This window comes from Cetorhinus maximus, chromosome 4 (genome assembly GCF_964194155.1).
Source record: "Cetorhinus maximus chromosome 4, sCetMax3.hap1.1, whole genome shotgun sequence".
NCBI classification, from domain to species: domain Eukaryota; kingdom Metazoa; phylum Chordata; class Chondrichthyes; order Lamniformes; family Cetorhinidae; genus Cetorhinus; species Cetorhinus maximus.
Genome location: NC_135882.1, coordinates 86,990,409 through 87,012,476, shown reverse-complemented (window position 1 = coordinate 87,012,476; position 22,068 = coordinate 86,990,409).

The window sequence follows — 22,068 nt, the reverse complement described above, 5'->3', positions numbered from 1 at the left end:
CGGTTCCCTGCAATGTCATTGAAAGGCTCCTAATATGTCTCAACTGTGCCTCTTTCTTCATTTAGAAATGTACGGTTCAGTTGTGTGCCAATGTAATCAGCACCCCCAGTGCATGTACCTGCCCTCCAATCTGTCCGCATAGCCCTCACCAGCTGGGCTTCGCCTCATTTTTATTTTGTACTGCGCCATCGCTGCAGATTGGAAGATGGTGGTGCAGAGCCCCCCACTGTCAGACCAGCTTGGACCTTCCCTGTGTGAGTATGGAAACCCCTCCCATCGTCCCGGAGGAGCTTCATGTTCAGTTTCCCTCCCTCATAGACCTCCCCAGCCACTCCCTGTATTCCTTGATCCTGTCATGCTTCTGCTGCCTGTCCATTTGTTAGCCCCTGAGCATTTTGAAGTGGATGAGCCTATGGCCTGTGTGGACCTCATCCATTCCCATCTTGAGGCCTCTTCCACTGTTCATCATATACCCACCCCACCCCACCCCACATCCACCCCGAGTCATGTGGCTGAGTGCAACCTTCCTCACTCATAACTCCCCGTACAGGCCTAGCCCTGCAGCCCCTTCTTCTGTCAGGCCACTTGCCCCCTTTTCCCAGTTTTGGCCTAGCCTTGCAACCCCTTCAAATGCCTCAGGCCAGTTCCCTCCTCTCTAATACAGGCCTAGCCCTGCAACCCATTCCCATGCCATCCCCGCCTTACAGCTGGCCTGGTAGATAGAGGCTTGCCTGTGACACCCTCCCAAAAGCGATGTGATTGCCTGTGAAGCCTGCCATTGATTCCCGTGAGCACTGCATGATGCAAGGTAGGCAAACTAACCTCAAAATAACAAGTGAAATGCAGGTCGCCAGATGTACTTCACTTATATCCTGTTGTGAAACACGTCGTTCTAATTGCATGCCGATGTGGCCTGATAATCCAGTATGGTGGGTGGGTGGTGGGGGGGGCGGGCGGTGATTCTGATGAGCAGGGCTTATAATGAGATGCAAATGTATTAAAATAGCATTCCCGATGCCCCGCAGCAGAAACACGGCCCGCCGATGACGGGTGGAGCAGACGATCTCAACTTGCTTTCATGACGACGTAAAACCAACTTCTGACCTTCTTACGATATTTTCTGCTCCTGCACGCCATGATGCCCACCGTGAACGGAGATGGAAAACACTGGCCATTCACTCCCTTACCAGCAGCACACAGTGGCAGCAGTGTGTACTATACACGAGGTTCACTGCAGCAAATCATCAAGGCTTCTCTGACAACGCCTTCTAAACCTGCAACCTCTACTACCTATAAGAACACTGGCAACAGGTGCATGGGAACTCCACTAACTGCAAGCCCCTCCAAGCCATGCAGCATCCCAACTTGGAACTATATCACTGTTCATTCACTGTCACTGAATCAAACTACGGAAACTGCCTCTCTAACAGCATTGTGTGAAATGGAGATGGTGGCATTGTGGAAATGTTACTGGGTTTGTAATCCAGAAGTCCAAGCTAATGCTCTGGGTCATGGGTTCAAATTCCACCACTGCAGCTGGTGGAATTTTAATTTCTGTGTCTGAAACTGAAGATGGTTGATGAGAAGAAACCAGCTCCCAAGAAGGGAGCCAAGAAAGCCTTAAAGAAACCGTCAGGGTGGCAAGAAGCAGCAAAGGTCGAGGAAAGAGAGTTACTCCATCTACATCTACCAAGTGATGAAGCAGATTCACCCCGACACCAGCAACTCCTCCAAGGCTATGAGCTTCGTGAACGATATTTTTGAACGCATCACAGGTGAGGATAATATTCCATAAATTTCTGAAGACTTTATAAGGTTATTAGGCAGTGATTTCTCGTGGTCTGTTACTTGGATTGAACTTGTCTCCACCGCCTGGTCCATTACAACAAGCACAGTACCATCAGCTCCCAGGAGTTCCAGACCAGCGTGTACCTGCTGCTGCCTGGGGAACTGGCCAAGCACGCCGTGTCGGAAGGAACAAAGGCAGTGACCAAGTGCACCAGCTCCAAGTAAAACTCTGCATTGGACTGAAAAAACATATAGCATATGAACCGCCGCAACTCAAGAAAACAGCTCATCACCACCTTCTCAAGGACAATTAGAGATGGGCAATAAATGTTGGCTTTGCCAGCAACGCCCATTTCCCATGAAAGAATAAAATTAAAGGCTCTTTATATTTGCAAATAAAGGAAAATATGTTTCTCAGTTTTTAACAATATAAGTTTTGTCAATGTCAACTCACTTTCTAGTGATAATGACTCTTCCCAGCATATATCAGTAGAATTTGGTCAACAAAATTAGAGAGCATATAAGGCTACCCAGTATAAGAAATGGAAGGAAATGACATTCATTCAGTAGGAAAAGTTCTTCAGAGGTTGGAACTATGCCATATGGATGAATTAAAGTAGAGAATATTTTACCTAAACTGGCAGAAATTGGATGGAATCTGAAGCACTTTAAAAACAGTTGTGGGTCAGGATGATTTTAGGGTTCTGACTTGGCACTTGCTAGCACTGCGCCCATTGACACTATCTTCCAGGAGGCAACCTCCGAATTGGCCTCCTCCTCATTCACTATCCAATTAAAGACAGTGGGCAGGTTTCTGAAGCTGCTGGCCCCATCAGAGGGCTTGCAGCCTTGGGACGATGGCAGCCTCACTGGCAGAGGTGGGCACTGCCACTATAGGATGGGGACCAGGAGGGAGCCCACATCTAGACGTGTTTTCTGAAGATGTCTCAATTTCTAAAAAAATAAACTGTGGCCATATCTACCAAGCCACCATCTCCAAACTCCTACAAAGGATGGTCTGTGGCCAACTGACCCCTGTGGCTCCAATGGATGGGGGGGAGGGTGGGGGGGAGTGTAGGAAGCTTCATGAGCCCCCAGGCCAGCTGCTGGCAAGATGCGTCCAGCCACCTGCTGGGCCTTGGCCTCAGCAGGCAGCTTGTCCACTGCCAGGAAGATTCCAGGGTATCCCCAGTCTATGCAAATTGGACACTTAAATATGCAAAATGGCCATCTGCCACTGCAAGCAGATAACCCTTGCCACTCTCAATCTAGCCTCTGGCTAAATTGCCTGGAGCAGAAACTTGTCAGGCCACCAATCCAAAACCCTCCCATCCTACCTTTGTCCCAGGATCTGCAGTCAAAGTCACCTCAGCAGGATGGAGAAGACTACGCCATTGAGACTGCCATTGGTGTGTCCAAATGAAGACTGTTCTATCCCCCAGTGCTAACATCCCTCAACTTGATGAGCACAGAATTTACCAAAACATGTTAAGAAGGGAGAAATATGTAACAAACTTTACATTCTGTTATCGTTTTTTGACATTGGTGTACATTTTCATCGAGCAAGATCCTGAAATACCATGTCGATCATACTATTTTTACATGAGGAGCCCCAGCTAGAAAAAATACAATTGTAATAGATTGGTGACTCCCTACAGAATGTTGCTTTGTGCCCACAATTCACCACATAAATCATGATTCCTGTCATAGCTCTGACCAAGATAGCTAGTGAAAATTCCAAATAAAGCTGTCGTGGACTAGCCATCCCTGAGCAGCTTTCACATATCTCCTAAAGCCAAAATTCTTGACATTGGAACCCATTTAATCCACGTTTGAAATCATAATGAATTCCTTCTATGGGATTTGGTGAATTGTTCCAATAGATCTCATGTTTTCACCCTCTAATCTATTAATAAAAAAGAAAAAGTGATTTCTTATAGTGTTCAGTGCTCCCTAACTAAAAATAAATATTTTTAAACTTAAAACGTCAGGTAAAATATGTCATCCTTTCCTAAATTAGCCTCTTTTTTAACCCTGACAGTAATTGATTAGTATTAGCTTGAACAGAATATTCAAGACATCATAAATAATGCTGTACAATCTTCTATAACCATGTAAACCTTTAAATGCACTCTGTGCACTCCACAGAAGCAGAACCTCAGTGCTACAAATCGTACTGCATAATTGTGATGAATATTCCTTCTAACCATCATGACAAAATGAGATTAAAGATAGCTAGGTTCGACGGATTGTTGTTTTATTAATGACGCGCTGTCAATAAGCAGGCAAATTCCACCCCTGCCACCAACTGGTAAAATCTCAAAAGAATCAAATCATTTTGAAAGTGTATTCTTCCAGGAATGATGAGGAAGTAGCTGAATAAAAAAAAAGGTGAACGAGAGAAAAGCACTGCGTAAACAAGTAGAGAGTTTTAGGGTTGAATAAAGCCTTGGAAAGAGAGAGTTGTGTGAGATGTAGCCACTATTACACAAGGGATAACAAATAAGAGTTAGCATTCTGCCGGGAGCCTGCACCAGATTTCCCAGGTCACTAATTAAACTTCACAAGACCCAGCCTGACAAAAATACAAGCTGGCCTTATTTTCTTCCATGTGTCCAGCAATTACTTGAAATGAATAGGTGACTTCATCTTCTCCTCACAGTGTTTGTAATTTTAGGACAATTGCCAAAGAAACATGTTTCTAACTATTCAAAGACGTCATTCAAGCTGTGTTTACATAAAAACTACCAGATCTAACATTCACCTGGAATATAGTCACTCTTTCTTTGAGGTCAACAGTATGCATCAAATGGTTCGGGGATTTGTGCAGCAATTAATTGGAAATTGCAGTCATCCATCATCTTTACTACATTTTGCAACAAGCAATATTCATATCCATGAAGAAATATTTTTAAATGACCAAGGTCACTTGCAGTGGTTTTCCGGAAACTTTTACGGACTGTTAACATTTCTAATCATTTGTCAGTCGTGGCACCAAGTTTTCTCTTGCTGACTGACAACTGCAAATACAAGTGTTGAACTGAGGTGAGAAATGATGATAAAACTGTCTCACAAATTGCCTTAGTCATCTGGTTACATTGAATCCATGGTCATTTTACACCTGCAAAAATATTGTGAGAAAGCTAATTTTATTTGTGCTGAACTGGATCACAGGGCATCTTGGCTGTCAGTTCCTGGACTGAGATATATTGTTAAACTGCCCCACTGGGAATGGGAGTGAAACCTTCTGTAAATGAAGACATTTAAAGTTAAATTTGCTTTACAAGTTCCCGTACATGCAATAATAAAATATGCTCTCATAAGGATTTGCAAATTTTGAAAATACATTAAAATCATGGAACAATACAGATGAGATAAAAGCAAAACATTTCCATAGTATAAGGTAGTGTAGATTTGATAAATTTATTAACACCTGTGCTATAAACATATATTTATATTTATTGAAAAATTTTTCAAATATGGAGTGAAATATAAGAATTGTGTTACTTTAAATTTTTAAAATATCAGTAGAACCTATCTAAAATTAGCCACATATCAAACACGCACAACCCATTATGTCAGTGAATTATGGTAAGCACAATAAACCATTCACTGAAGTGAGGAAAGAATATTTGTTTTTTGATTACATGATTTATTCAAATTTAAGTATGAATTGCATTTCATATGCTGTCCTAACTTCAGTGAGAACATCACACAGCCTGCAAATTTTTATAAGTTATTGATAAATGCAGCTTAAACTGGTGGGGGTAGTATAAATGAGATATAATTACTCATATCTTAACTAAAATTATAAAACCTGCAATTATTAGAGTATATGTTATAAACCAAGTATATCTTTGAGAATGTGCCATATACATTACTGTCAAAGACAAATATACGGTGTGTCACAAACCAGAAATCTTAACCTAAAATGTAGAAGCTACCAATGCAAATGCAAGCCTTTACTTTTTAAATTGGATTAATACCTGGCCAATCTGTACCGTAAATGGAGTGAGTCTCCCTAGAGTGCCATGTACAGTATTTAACCAAAGTGATCTGTATTGCATTTTATGAACTGCCACATTTGAATTGTATTGGAATGCGTCTTTGCAAATCATAGAATCAAAGTATGGTTACAGCACAGAAAAAAGCCATTCAGCCCTTCTTGTCTGTGCTGGCCCTCTGAAGGAGCAATTCACATAGTGCTGCTCCCCAGCCTTTTCCTTGTAGCCCTGCAAACCTTTCTTTTTCAGATGATGATCCAATTCCCTTTTGAAAGCCTCAGTTAACCTTTCCTCCTCCACACTCTCAGGTAGCATATTCCAGATCCTAACCACTCGCTGCGTGAAAAAGCTTTTCCTCATGTCGCCATTGCTTCTTTTGCCAATTACCTTAAATCTGTGTCATCTGGCTCTCATTTCTTCCACCAATAGGTACAGCTCTCCACATCTACTCTGTCCAGATGCCTCATGATTTTGAATACACCTATCAAGTCCCCTTTCAACTTTCCTTCATCCAAGAACAGTATGAACTTCTCCAATCTTTCTACTTAACTGAAATTCCTCACCCCTGAAACCATTCTCATGAATCTTTACTGCACCTTCTCTTATGCCTTCACATCATTCCTAACATGTCGTGCCCAGAACTTGACGTAATGATCCAGTTGATGCCAAACCAGTGATAAAAACAAAAAGCTAAAAGCTACTGCGGATGCTGGAAATCCAAAACAAAAACAGAATTACCTGGAAAAACTCAGCAGGTCTGGCAGCATCAAGGGCCGTGAAGGCTCGAAACATTAACTGATTTCTTCTCATCCGATGCTGCCAGACCTGCTGAGTTTTTCCAGGTAATTCTGTTTTTGTTTTGGATGCCAAACCAGTGTTTTATGCAACATAACATAACTTCCTTGCTTGTGTACTCTGTGCCCCTATTGATAAAATCTAAGATGCCATATGCATTCTTTACCGTGCTCTCAACCTGCACTGCCACCTTCAATGATTTATGCTCATATACACCCAAGCCCCTCTGCTCCTGCACTCCCTTTAGAGTTGTACCTTTTACTTTCTATTGTCTCTCTGCATTCTTCCTACCAAAATGAATCACTTCACACTTCTCTGCATTGAATTTCATCTGGATGGTTCCCCTGGCTGGGGCATCTAGAACCAGGGGACACAGTCTCGGAATAAGAGGCAAGCTATTTAGGGCAGAGATGAGGAGGAATTTCTTCACTCAGAGGGTAGTGAACCTTTGGGATTCTCTACCCCAGGGGGCTGTGGATGCTCAGTCATTGAGTATGTTCAAGACAGAGATCGATAGCTTTTGCGGTACAAATGACAGCAAGGGATATGAAGATAACGGGCAGGAAGATGGCGTTGAAGTAAAGCATCAGTCATGCTCTGGTTGAATGGCTTGAGCAGGTGGATGGCCTACTCCTGCACCTATGTTCCTATGCCCCTTGTCTGCCCATTTCACAAGCCTGTCTATGTCCTTTTGAATTTCTACCCTATCCTCTTCATGGTTCACAATGCTTCCAAGTTTCATATCATCCGCAAATTTTGAAATTGTGTCCAATGCACCAAAGTTATTAGTATACATCAAGAAAGCAGCAGACCCAGACAGCATCTTCTTCCTTGGTAAAGACAGATATAAGGTATTCATTAAATATCTCAGTCATGCACTTAGCCACCTTGCATAATTCCCCTTTTTAGCCTCTAATCAGCCCCATTCTCATTTTACCATCTTTTGCTACTTAGATGTCAATAGAAGACTTTGGTTTCACTTTTATGTCAGCTGCCAGTCTTTTATATTCTCTCTTTACTTTTCTTATTTGCATTTTTAATTCTCCCCTGAACCTTCTATATTGGGTTTGTTCTCAATTGTATTATCCACTTGACATCTGTCATAAGCACCCTTTTTCTGCTTCACCTTAATCTCTAACTCTTTCCTCATCCAGGGAGCTCTGGATTTTTTGCCCTATATTTCCCCTTCATGTGAACATACTTTGACTACCCTTGAATTATCCCTTCTAAAAGGCAGCCCATTGTTCAATTACAGTTTTTCTGTTAATCTTTGATTCCAAATTATCTAGGCCTGATCCATTCTTACCCCAGTGAAGGTGGCTTCCCCCCAGTTAATTATTCTTACTCTGGATTACTCCTTGTACTTTTCCATAGCCAACCTAATCCTTATGATACACTGACCACTGTCCTTAAATCTTCCCCCACTGACACTTGACCCACTTGGCCCACCTCACTCTCAATTGCTAGGTCCAGCAATGCCTCTGCTCTCGTTAAACCGGAAACATATTGTTGAAGAAAATTTTCCTGAACATACTCTAGGAATTCTTGCACCTCTCTGCCCTTTACACCACTACTATCCTAGTCTATATTCGGATGCTATTATAACTGTGCTATAATTCTTGCATTTATTTAAATTTTTTCATAGGATGTGGGCATCACTGGCAAGGCCAGTATTTGTTGCCCGTGGTTAATTGCCCCTGATAAGGTGATGGCGAGCCACCTTCTTGAACCGCTGCAGTCCATCTGGTGCAGGTACTCCCACTGCCCTGTGAGGAAGAAAGTTCCAGGATTTTGATCCAGCAACAGTAAAGGAGCAGCAATATAGTTCCAAGTCAAGATGGCATGTGGTTTGGAGGGGAACCTACATGTGGTAGTGTTTCCATTTGTCTGCAGCTTTGTCTATGATTTTCTTGCACATTTATTCTGCACCTTTCCCACCAGTGAGTGACCTTCAGCCTGCACCAAGCAAAGGAATTGCACCTTTTTTGTCCCTTAGCTTAAACCAAATAGATTCTGTCCCTGACCCATCTGGGACATCCCCTCTCTCCAGTACTGCAATATTCCCCTTAATCAATATTGCCACTGTTCCTCCTTTCCTTCCTTTCCTATCTTTCCTGAATGTTAAAAAGACAACTTTAAAGGCACTGTATCTGAATACACAGAATATTCGCAATAAGATAGACGAATTAACAGCGCAAATAGATGTAAATGGGTATGATATGATTGCGATTACAGAGACATGGCTGCAGGTTGACCAAGGCTAGGGACTCAATATAAAAGGGTGCTCGATGTTTAGGCCAGACAAAAAGGGAAAGGAAGTGGTGTGGTGTTGTTAAGGATGAAATTAGTGCAACAGTGAGGGAGGGTATTGGCTCAGAAAATCTAGATGTAGAATCAGTCTGGGTGGACCTAAGGAGCAACATGGGGTGGAAAACATTAGTGGGAGTTGTCTATAGGCCTCCAAACATTAGTGATATGGTATGGGGCGGCATTAAACAGGAAATTAGAGATGCATGTAACAAGGGTGCTACAGTAATCATAGATGATTTTAATCTGCATATAGGCTGGGCAAACCAAATTAGCAATAATACTCTGGTGGATGAATTCTTGAAGTGTATACGAGATGGTTTTTTAGACCAGTATGTTGAGGAGCCAACTAGGAAACAGGCTATCCTAGATTTGGTATTGTGCAATGAGAAGGAGTTAATTAATAATTTTGCTGTGTGGGGTCCTTTAGGGAACAGTGACCATAACATGATAGAATTCTTCATTAGGTTGGGAAGTAAAGTAATCTGATCTGAAACTAGGGTCCTAAATCTTAACAAAGGAAACTATGAAGGTATGAGGCATAAGTTGGCTAAGATTAATCACTTCTTTAAAAGGTGGATAGACAATGGCTAATATTTAAGAAACAAATGCATGCATTGTAACAGTTATACATTCCTTTCTGGTGCAAAAGCACAACAGGAAAAGCGGCCCAAGCATGGCTAACAAAAGAAATTAAGGATAGCATTAGATCCAAAGAGGAGTTATATAAAGTTGCTGGAAAAAGTAGCAAGCCTGAGGATTGGGAGTAGTTTAGAATTCAGCAAAGGAGGACCAAGAGATTGATTAAGAGGGGAAAAATAAAGCATGAGAAGAAACTTGCAAGGAACATAAAAGCAGATTGTGAAAGCTCCTATAAGTATGTAAAAAGAAAAATATTAGTGAAGACAAATGCAGGTGTCTTACAATCTGAAACAGGAAAATTTATAATAGAGAACAAAGAAATGACAGGGCAATTAAACAACTACTTTAGTTCCGTCTTCATGGAGGAAGATACAAATAACTTCCCAGAAATACTAGGGAACCAAAAGTCCAGTGAGAAGGAGGAATTGAAGGAAATTAGTATGACTAACACATTAGTGCTAGAGGAACTAATGGGACTGAAAGCAGATAACTTCCCAGGGCCCTATAATCTACATTCCAGGGTACTAAAGGAGGTGGCCATAAGACCATAAGACATAGGAGCAGAAATTAGGCCATTCGGCCCCTCGAGTCTGCTCCGCCATTCAATCATGGCTGATAAGTTTCTCAACCCCATTCTCCCGCCTTCTCCCCGTAACCTTTGATCCCCTTACCAATTAAGAACCTATCTATCTCGGTCTTAAATACACTCAATGACCTGGCCTCCACAGCCTTCTGTGGCAATGAATTCCATAGATTCACCACTTTCTGGCTAAAGAAGTTTCTCCTCATCTCTGTTCTAAAAGGTCTTCCCTTTACTCTGAGGCTGTGCCCTCGGGTCCTAGTCTCTCCTACTAATGGAAACATCTTCCCCACGTCCACTCTATCCAGGCCTTTCAGTATTCTGTAAGTTTCAATCAGATCCCCCCTCATCCTTCTAAACTCCATCGAGTATAGACCCAGAGTCCTCAAACGTTCCTCATTTGTTAAGCCTTTCATTCCTGGGATCGTTCTCATGAACCTCCTCTGGACCCTCTCCAGGGCCAGCACATCCTTCCTGAGATACAGGGCCCAAAATTGCTCACAATATTCTAAATGTGGTCTGACCAGAGCCTTATAAAACCTCAGCAGCACATCCCTGATTTTATATTCTAGTCCTCTCAAAATAAATGCCAACATTGCATTTGCCTTCCTAATTACCGACTCAACCTGCAAGTTAACCTTAAGAGAATCCTGGACTAGGACTCCCAAGTCCCTTTGCACTCCAGATTTCTGAATTCTCTCCCCATTTAGAAAATAGTCTATGCCTCTATTCTTTCTACCAAAGTGCATGACCTCACAATTCCCCACATTGTATTCCATCTGCCACTTCTTTGCCCATTCTCCTAACCTGTCCAAATCCTTCTGCAGCCTCCCCGCCTCCTCAATACTACCTGTCCCTCCACCTATCTTTGTATCATCTGCAAACTTAGCCAGGATGGCCTCAGTTCCTTCATCTAGATCATTAATATATAAAGTGAAAAGTTGTGGTCCCAACACTGACCCCTGCGGAACTCCACTAGTCACCAGCCGCCATCCTGAGAAGGACCCCCTTATCCCGACTCTCTGCCTCCTACCAGACAGCCAATCTTCCCGGCCCTGGGAATAGTGGATGCATTTATTGTCATCTTCCAAAATTCTGTAAATGCTGGAACAGCCCTGGCAGATTGGAGGGCGGCACATGTAACCCCACTATTTAAAAAAGGAGGAAGGGAGAAAACAGCAGATTACAGACCAGTTAGCCTAACAACATCAGTGGTAGGGTCTATTATAAAGGATGTGATAACAGGACACTTACAAAATATGTGGGATTAGACAATGTCAATGTGGATTTTTGAAAGGGAAATCATGTTTGAGGATATAAGTAGCAGAATAGATAAGGGAGAACCAGTGGATGTGGTGTATTTGGATTTTCAGAAAGCTTTTGATAAAGTCCCACATAAGAGGCTAGTGTGCAAAATTAAAGCAAATGGGATTGGGGGTAATATATTGGCATGGATTAAGACTTGGTGAGCAGACAGGAAACAAAGAGTAGCAATAAATGGGTCTTTTTCAGAATGGCAGGCGGTGACTAGTGGTGTACTGCAGGGATCAGTGCTTGGGCCCCAGTTACTCACAACATATATCAATAATTTGAATGAGGGAACCAAATGTAATATTTCCAAGTTTGCTGATGACATGAAAATTGGTGGGAATGTAAGTGGGGAGGAGGGTCTTAAGAGGTTTCAAGGTGACTTAGACAGGTTGAGTGAGTGGGCAAATACATGGAAGATCCAGTGTAACGTGGATAAGTATGAAGTTATCGACTTCGGTAGGAAAAACAGAATGGCAGAGTATTATTTAAATGGTGACAGATTGGAAATGTTGACGTACAAAGGGGCCTGGGTGTTCTTGTACACCAATCACTGAAAGCAAGCATACAGGTGCAGCAAGCAGTTAAGAAGCCAAATGGTATGTTGGCTTTCATTGTGAGAGATCTTGAGTACAGGAGCAAGAATGTCTTACTGCAGCTATACAGGGCCTTGGTGAGACCACACCTGGAGTATTGTGTGCAATTTTGGTCTCCTTACCTAAGAAAGGATATACTTGCCATAGAGGAAGTGCAGTGAAGGTTCACTAGACTGATTTCTGGAATGGCAGGATTGTCGTATGAGGAGAGATTGGGCCAACTAGGTCTGTATTCACTGGAGGTTAGAAGAATAAAACATATAAAATTCTTACAGGGATGGACAGACTGGATACAGGGATGATGTTTCCTCTGGCTGGGGGTGTCTAGAACAAGGGGTCACAGTCTCAAGATACGGGGTAGGCCATTTAGGACTGAGATGAGGAGAAACTTCTTAATGCAGAGGGTGGTGAACATGTGAATTCTCTACCACAGAAAGCTGTGGAAGCCAAATCACTGAATATATTTAAGAAGGAAATAGATAGATTTCTGGACTTTAAAGGTGTCAAGGGGTATGGGGAGAGAGTGGGAGTATGGTGTCGAGATAGAGGATCAGCCATGATCATATTGAATGGCGGAGCAGGCTGGAAGGGCTGAATGACCTACTCCTGCTTCTAATTTCTATGTTTCTATGTAATACCTTGTATCCAGGAACATTTAATACCCAGTCCTGCCCTTCATTGAGCCAAGTCTCTTATTGCCGCAACATCATGTTTCCATGTGGCTATCTGCCTCTGCAACTCAACAATCTAATTTACCATACCCTGTGCATTCATAGATGCGTTGCAACCCTAATTTACACTTTATTACTTTCCATCTTTCGCTGAACCCATCTAATAACTTATATTTTCTACTCCAGCACTGTCTCTCCCAATATTCTTTGCACCTTGATATCTCTCACCAATATTACCTCCTGGTTCCCACATTCTGACCAATTTAGTTTAAATCCTCCCCAATAGCACTAGCATATCACCCCGGAAGGAAATTGGTCTCGGTTCTGTGCAACCCATGTGGCCTTTAGAGATCCTATCTGCCCCAGAGCTGGTCCCAATGCCTCAGGAATCTAAAGCCCATCCTGCTGCACCATCTTTCCAGCCATGTGTTCATCTGCTTTATCCTCCTATTTCTATACTCACTTGTGTCTGGTGCCAGGAGTAATCTGGAGATTATGGGTGGAAACTTGTGAAGTGAATGGGGATCTCGGTCACTGGCTGGGGTGCTGGCAGGAGCTCTGCAACGCCTCTTTTCGGGAAGACCCGGCACATCTTGCACGGGCGGTGTGGGGAGGGGGATCAGCAGCAAGAGGAGGGGGGCAGCTCTCTGCAGGCCCATCCCTTCCCAATGCCAGGTCACTCAATCAGGCACTGAGTGTCTTTAAACAAGGCACCCACCCACCCTGGGAGCCCCCTTTGCTTGTGGTGCTCTCTGCATGGCGAACCCCCAATCTCCCCCTCCGCCAGCTGCTGGGTTAATATCAGTGGTGAGAGGATGAGGCCCTTATGTGGCCATAAATTGGCAGTGTGTTTGGAAGGCCATCCTTGGGCCTTCCTACCTTGGACTTAATTAGGGTGGAAGCAGGAAGGCAGTGGGGACCCCACCCTCCACCGATCCACTGATTCAATGCCCCATCATCACCAAATTCGTCATGAGGGAGGGCACAAGATTCCACCCTCATGCTTTTGAGGTCCTGCTTGCTACTTTCCTCAGATTGCAGGACCACATCCCTCTTTCTACCAATGCCCTTGGTACTGATGTGGACTACGACCTCTGGCTGTTCACTCTCTCCCCTCAGGGTCCTCTGCAGCTGTTCAATTACATCCTTGACCTTGGCACCAGGGAGGTAGCTGCAGAAACACCTGTCTGTCCCCATAAGTATTGAATCTCCTATCACGATTACTGTTCCAGCCTTGAATTTTAGACAGCGAATAATGATCTGATCAGGATAACCATTGGCCTGCAGGATAGCTTTGACACACTCTATTTCTAGGTCAAGCTTGCAAGGTGAGCAAATGGCTATGGCCCTATTTACAAGGTTGCCGATAAGGTCAATTTTATAGTGTATGCAGCTAAATAAATCCCAACATGTATATTATACATGTGAAGGTAGGCAATAGTGGAGAACGCATTAGCAATCTTCTCAACTAGCATGTTGAGGAAAGGGAGTGCATTAGACTGCTCCATCTCAAAAGTAAATTGGAGCATGGGATGAACCGCATTAATGTGTATAACGGCTACAGATTCAAAAATCATGAACTTGTCATATACATATCGGAAATATGCATGTAGTTAGATCTCATTCCATCAAAAATGAGTTAGCGAGCGCTGGACCTAGAGGCTAAAACACCTATTTGGGCATACATAGGGCAGCATTTTCCCTCCATCAGAAGGGTTGTACGGGAGCAGGTGTGGGCGTGTGGGTTCCCGATCGGCACCCCTAGTCAGGGGCGCGCTGCCATTTTACGTGGGCGAGCCAATTAAGGCCCACCCAGTGTAACATCTGCTATGCGCTCCTTGTGCAGGCAGGGGGTGGAATTCCCTGAGTTGGGAGTGCGCTCTTTCGTGCATGCGTGCAAAAGAGCGCACAGATCTCCCTGAGACAAAGTGCTGCCTCAGGGAGATCGGCTCAAGTGTGAAAACGTTACTAAGGGCAAAAAAAAATATTCCTGACATGTCCCCTCAAGTGACACTGTCACATGAGCTGGGACATGTCCATTACTTTTATTTAAAAATTTTCCGAACATTTTAAATCCCTCATGAAATCCCGCCCATGGATGAGGTTTCATGCTTTTTTGGAAGGCTGCCTGGGCATTTCGACTGCCTGCCATCCATAAGGTTAGATGGTCAAGCCCATTGATTAGGTAAATTACTTTTTTAAAGGCCTGAAGTGGCCGCTGATGGTTTGGCTGAACTGAGAATCAAAATGACGCAGGGTCCTGTCCCCGTTCGCCGACCGGAAATTGCTGCCCATAGTGTCATTAAAACTGAACTTGACTGCGTGAGTTCATACATTCAATAAATACAGATTCAGAAAATGGCAGTGCATCTAGATTGCCATGATATAGTGACATAGCACAAATGTTGATGGTTTCCTTCAGTTTGTAAATAAGTTTGCAATTTTGAACAAGCACATAGACAATGTGTTACTATCAATATGTAGGTTGCATAGTCTTCACAAAGTTGAAGGAATCCTTCACTGTGCACACGGAAAACTCACTAAGAACTGGCTGTAGTAATTCACTCAACATTTGGTCAATTCATGTGCAGAACTGGTCATTAATAAAATAGGGTTAGATAGGATATCACAGAATGAGCTGATAATTGCACTGTGTTCAGCACCATTCACAACTCCACACATGATGAAGCAGTTCCTAAACAACATTCAGGCTTGGGCTGATACGTGGCAAGTAACATTCACGCCATATACCTGGCTATGTGGGAAATTTCCCAGGTATCTCCTGTACACAAAAAGAAGGACAAATCCAACCCGGCCAATTACCGCCCTATCAATCTACTCTCGATCATCATGAAACTGATGGAAGGGGTCATCAGCCGTGCTATTAAATTGCACTAACTAAGCAATAACCTGCTCTCAGATGCTCAGTTTGGACTCCACCAGGATCACTCAGCTCCTAACATTCTTACAGCCTTGGTTCAAACATGGACAGAAGAGTTGAAATCCAGAAGTGAGGTGAGAGCGATTGCCCTTGACATCAAGGCAGCAGTTGACCGAGTGTGGCATCAAGGAGACCTAGCAAAACTGAAGTCAATGAGAATCAGGAGAAAAACTATCCACTGGTTGGAGTCATACCTAGCACAAAGGAAGATGGTTGTGGTTGTTGGAGGTCAATCATCTCAGTTACAGGCATCACTGCAGGAGTTCCTCAAGGTAGCGTCCTAGGCCCAACCACCTTCAACTGTTTCACCAATGACCTTCCGTCCATCATAAGGTCAGAAGTGGGGATGTTTGCTGATGATTGCACAGTGTTCAGCACCATTCACAACTCCTCAGATACTGTAGCAGTTCATGTCCAAATGCAGTAAGACCTGGATAATATCCAGGCTTGGGCTGACAAATGATAAGTAACATTCACTATACAAGACCAAGACAATGACCATCTCCAACAAGAGAGAATCTAACCATCGCCCCTTGACATTCAATGGCAATACCATCTATGAATCCCCACTATCAACATCCTGGAAGTTACCATTGACCAGAAACTTAGCTGAACCAACGATATAAATACCTTGGGTGGAATCTTCCGTTTTGAAATCTAAGTTCGGTGGCGGGTGGGAAATTTAGTGTGATTCCTGCTGGATAGTTAGGTGGTTGAACACCCATGATCTTTCGCTGTTCAGCTCATTAACTATGCATCAACCAGGAGCTCAGTGAATCTTATGGCAGGGAGCCTGCCCATCGTTACCTCATGGGGTCGAAGGTCCTGGCGCCATATTTAAATGGCACCCGGATAGCCATTCACAATGCAGCTCATGATTTCACATTATTCCTCCAGAGTCCTTGCAGCTGCAGCTCATACTGGAGAAACTGGCAGAAGTGAACAACTACATCCTGGGACATACAACAGCACCTCCAGCATTGTCTTCAGCTCATTTCTAGATAAGAACAATGCCCGTGATATGGTTGGGCCAATGCTTGCCGTTGAAGTGGACTCTGTTTGCCAGCATCTTGAACATCTTCCGGCCCCACTGCCTCTTGCTGCTCAGGCCCTTGCTCCTCTTCGCCCTGTGCCAACCTGCAATGGGCCCTCATTTGGATGAGAACCATTACCAAAACAGGGTTGCCAGCAGCCTGCATCATCATCTCCTCAGTGGATCTGAGAACGAATTGAAGTGATAAATTTTGTGAGCATGTCCTTTATATGTTTCCCTCCACCTCAAAGCCAGAAGGCCAGTGCTAAGCCCTTCGCCTGGCTTCTATCTAGACATGGCATCTCACACCTTCCTGTTGAAGGACATCCCAGAGGACCAGAGATGGATGTTCCCCCCATTCATACATGAATGAGTATGGAGACATTGCTCTTTGGCCAGGGCGATGTAAGCCATGTGCAAGGAACCTCCTTCTGACACTTTTCCACTTGCTTCCACTACCCTTGAGGCTCTATAGAGAGACCATTGCCTTGGCAGCATAGAAAGACTAACCACATCACTCTTGTCAGCCATAACCATTCACCCAGGAGGATGGAGGTTTGGAGTCATGAGTTGGCTGCTGTCACCACCGTGCACCTTGGAAACATTCACCTCCCTCTCTCCCTTCACCCCTGCCTCTGACTGCAGGAGATGGCAAATACCATAGAATGAACAGCAGCTCCACACCTAGATGAGTGCAGCTCCATCAACACTGATGAACCTCGACACCATCCAGAACAAAGCAGTGTGCCAGATCAGCACCCCATCCACCACCTTAAACATACACCCTGTCCATCACCGACACACAGTGACAGCAGTGTGTACCATATACAAGATGCACTGCGGGAACTCACCAAGGTTCCTTCGACGGAACCTTCCAAACCCACGGCCTCTACCACTTAGAAGGACAAGGGCAGCAGATTCATAGGAATACCACCACCTGCAGGTACTCATCCAAGCCACACACCTTCCTGACTTGGAACTCTATCACCATTCCTATACTGTCGCTGGGTCAAAATCATGGAACTCCCTTCCTAACAGCACTGTGGGTGTACCTACATGAACCAAAGTAGTTCAAGAAGGCAGCTCACCACCACCTTCTAAAAGGTAATTAGTGATGGGCAACAAATGCTGGCCTAGCCACAGAGGAAAATAAAAAAACAATTCACCTCTTGTTTATGCTGAATTAGTTCATCTCAATTGGGGCAGGTGCCTCAGGTTGGGAGGAGGAATTTGTTGAAGATTAAGAAGGATTCTTTAAAAAGATTAAATTCTTCCTTTGATTGAGGCAGCTCTTCAAACAGTTGCTTTAACCAAATCAGCCCTTTTAAAATGTAAACCCTGACCCCAGCTGCAGCCCATAGCTTTAGGACAAATGGGAACTATATCTTATGTCGTTGCATCATTGTAAGGAGATATTAGGCTAGGTGGTCAAAGTGGTCGATTCTAAAGAACAACTTAAAGGAACAGAGAAGAGAGGCAGAGGGATTTAGGGTGGGAATTCCAGAGCTTAGTGTCAAAGCAGGTTAAGACACGGGCCAGAATTTTAGGCTCCCTCACCAGCAGGTTTTTAGGTGGGGGGTGGGGGGAGCATGAAGCTGAATGGACAAGGTTCCCTCCAACTTCATCCCGATTGAGTGGTAGGAGTCCAGCTTTAAGCCAATCAACACTTGTTAGACTGTAATATGGCAGCAGGGCTACTGGAGTTGGCAGAGATGTATTCCCCTCTGACTCTTCAGGTGGCGGGGGCCAGGCCCCACCATCCTCAAAATTCAGGCCACATTAGCCAATGGAAGGACAAAGGAAATTAGGGATGCACAAGAGGCCGGAATTGTGGAAGTACAGAATTCTCAGAGGGTTGTAGGGCTTGAGGAGGTTACAGAGACAGGGAGGGAAAAGAGTATGAAGGAATTTGAAAACTAGGATGAGAATTTTGAAATGTTAATGCAGAACAAGAAGCCAATGTAGATCAGTGAACACAAGGATATGGATGAAATGGATTTGGTACAAGTCAGGATTCCAACAGCAAAGTTTAAATGAGCTTAAGGTTACGGGGGCTGGGAGATGGGTAGCTGGCCAGGAAAGCATTGGAATAGTAAAGACTGCAGATGACTAAAGCATAGGTGAGGGTTTCAGCAGCAATGGCCTGGAGGCATGGGAGGAGACTGATAATATTACAGAACTGGAAAGCCTGTAATGGAGAGGATATGGTGTTAGAAGCTCAACTCAGGGTCAAATGGGAAATTCAGGTGACAAACAGTTTGTTTCAGCCTCAGATAGTGGCCAGTAAGTGGACTGGAGTTGGTAGCTAGGGAACAGAGTTCGTGGTGAGGGCTGAAGACAATGGCTTTACTCTTCCCAATATTTGATTGGAGGAAATTTATCCTCAGCCAGTAATGGATGATGAACAAGCTGTGTGGCCAATCAGGTGGAGCTACGTGAAGTGATGGTGAGGTAATGCTGGGTGTCGTCAGCGCAATGTGAAAACTGGTATCGTGTTCTCAGACGATGACATGGAGGGGCAGCATGTAAATGAGAAATATCACAGGACTAAGGATAGATCCTTGAGGGATGAATTTGGAGAAGTTTACATTCCACTTTTAACTTTGTAAAGGCTGAAGTGAACTTAGACTATGTTCAGCTCTTTTTCACCGTTTACATGTTTACAAAATGTTGTGAACAGGCTATCGAACTCATTAACTAAATATTTGTGATAGCGGTTAACTTACTCTCTTTATTTTGGTCAATTCTATGAAGGAGCTTTCTTTCCTTTTCAGTTTCCACTTCTGATAATGGATGACATCTGAAATATGGACCTATATTCCTCTTGGCAGATTCTTTCTGACTTGCTAAGTGTTTTCTGCATTTTCTATTCTTATTTCTGACTGCATCAGTATCAGACCCAAGCTGGCAGAATGAATGGGGCTGGTTGGTGACAAAAGGTAAGGACAGAACGCTATGGTGTTCCCACAGGCCACCTGCAGCTTGTTTTTACATATTTGCTAAACGTCAATTCTACCACTACAATAGGAAGAAATACAGTGACGTAAATGTAAGGTTTGTATGTTCAGGTGGTAACATATATGCATAATGACGTACTTTTGAAAGTACAATGCTTTAAAATTAAAATCTGACATTGATTCTTAAACACATGAAATACTACCTCATTACATAGAGAAGCATTCCACTCAGGTACATTAAGTTTGTTTCCTGAGACTGCATGACCAGTCATTCCACTTCAGACATAATCCCTTATTTGAATGCTTTGAAATCATTTGATATGATAAAGCGCTATATGAAGTTTTGTACCTACTGATCCAGGCCAGAAATTTAGCTTTATCTGAATACATTGTAGTTGAACTAACCAACTTTGCTAGGATCAGAGTGAGACAAGGTTGAATAGTTTCCAAAAGCACAGTGGAAACCAGAGACACAGAGAAGGGGGAAATTTTAACTCTACTTACTTGATAAAGTTGCCAAACCTGTTGGAAACTGTAGGCTATCCCCTTCCCTGGATCAGCAACTTAACACTTATGGTTGGGAGGTCTACTCTGGATATCAATGTATCAATGGACATTTTACTTGCATTACAAGCAACACTTTTATTAACCTAAATCCCTTAGCATATAAATCAATATCATTGTAAAAACACTGATACAAATATCTGCTAATGTATACTCACAATCCGGTTGCTTGGTTTCTTGAGAGATAGACAAGATCGGGTGGTCGAACCATCTTGTTCTGTAACTCACATTGATTTTCTATTTTGGAAAAATATACTTTATTCATAAAACATCTGAAAGAACATTACAAAACATTTTTAATTGGCCACCACAAAAAGTTCAATCCTATTCAACTTTTACACATGGATCACGAGGTGCTTCAATACAATCAATGAAAATTACGATCATTTCAATATGGTCATTACAGACAGTCAGACAGTACAATGGTATTGGAGTTTTCGACATACATCATGTTGCACTCTGCAGTGCTTCAATACAATTATAATACATTTAATATTCATTACATACATTTGTTGTGAGTCTTACAGCCCGAGGGGTCTATACCTTTCCCAGTCCCTCGGTGCACTATGGCAGAAAGGTCTTAGACAGCGACCTTTCCCCATTGCGCCTTTGCGGCGGCTGCCCCAAGCTTTAGTGCGTCCCTCAGCACGTAGTCCTGGACCTTGGAACGTGCCAGTCTGCAACACTCGGTCGGGGATAACTCTTTGCACTGGAAGACCAACAAGTTTCGGGCAGACCAAAGAGCGTCTTTCACCGAGTTGATGAACCTCCAGCTGCAGTTGATGTTTGTCTCGGTGTGTCCCCCTTGGAACAGCCCGTAGAGCACAGAGTCCTGCGTTACAGCACTGCTCAGAATGAACCTCGACAAAAACCACTGCATCTCTCTCCAGACCTTCTTTGCAAAGGTATATTCCACAAGGAGGTGAACAACGGTCTATTCCCCACCACAGCTACCTTGAGGGCAATGTGCAGAGGGGATGAGACTCCTGGCGTGTTGGAAGGATCTGATGGGGAGGGCCTTTCTCACCACCAGCCAAGTTACATCTTGGTGCTTGTTGAAAAGTTCTGGTGATGAGGCATTCTGCCAAATGGCTTTGACAGTCTGCTCGGGGAACCAGCTGACAGGATCCACCATCTCCTTTCCCCGCAGGGCCTCTAGGACGTTACGTGCCGACCACTGCCTGATGGACTTGTGGTCAAAGGTGTTTCTCTGCATAAATTTTTCCATGAGGGACAGGTGGTACGGCACGGTCCAACTACTTGGAGCGTTCCGCAGCAGCGTGGCCAGATCCATCCTTCGCAGCACCGGGGACAGGTAGAACCTCAGCACGTAGTGACACTTGGTGTTTGTGTACCTAGGGTCTATGTAAAGCTTGATGCAGCCGCACACAAAGGTGGCCATCAGCATGAGGGCGATGTTGGGCACATTTTTTCCCCCTTTATCTAGAGGCTTGTACATCGCGTCCCTGCAAACACAATCCATTTTCGACCTCCAGATAAAGCGCAAGATGGCTCAGGTGATCGCCATTGCGCAGGAGTGAGGAATGGGCCAGACCTGCACTATGTACAGCAACAGCGAGAGTGCCTCACACACATTGATAGCAGACCAGGCTATCCTCTTTTCCGACTGTAGCCATGAGTCTCCTCGGCATCCAGTTCTTATACCCTTCTGTCGAGCCTGCATACTACATTTGCAATGATGACGCTTTCTCATTGGCACAGTGCTTTCAGTCTCAAGTTATCCCCCAATGAGATGATAGGTCCTTGGGGTCATCATAACTGCCCGCATCCTGATTGCAGCATTCAAACCATGTTGGGCTGGTCCTTTGTTCCAGGGTTTTGTGTGTGTCAGTGCAGTTTGTTTCTGCCTACATGTCTGGGC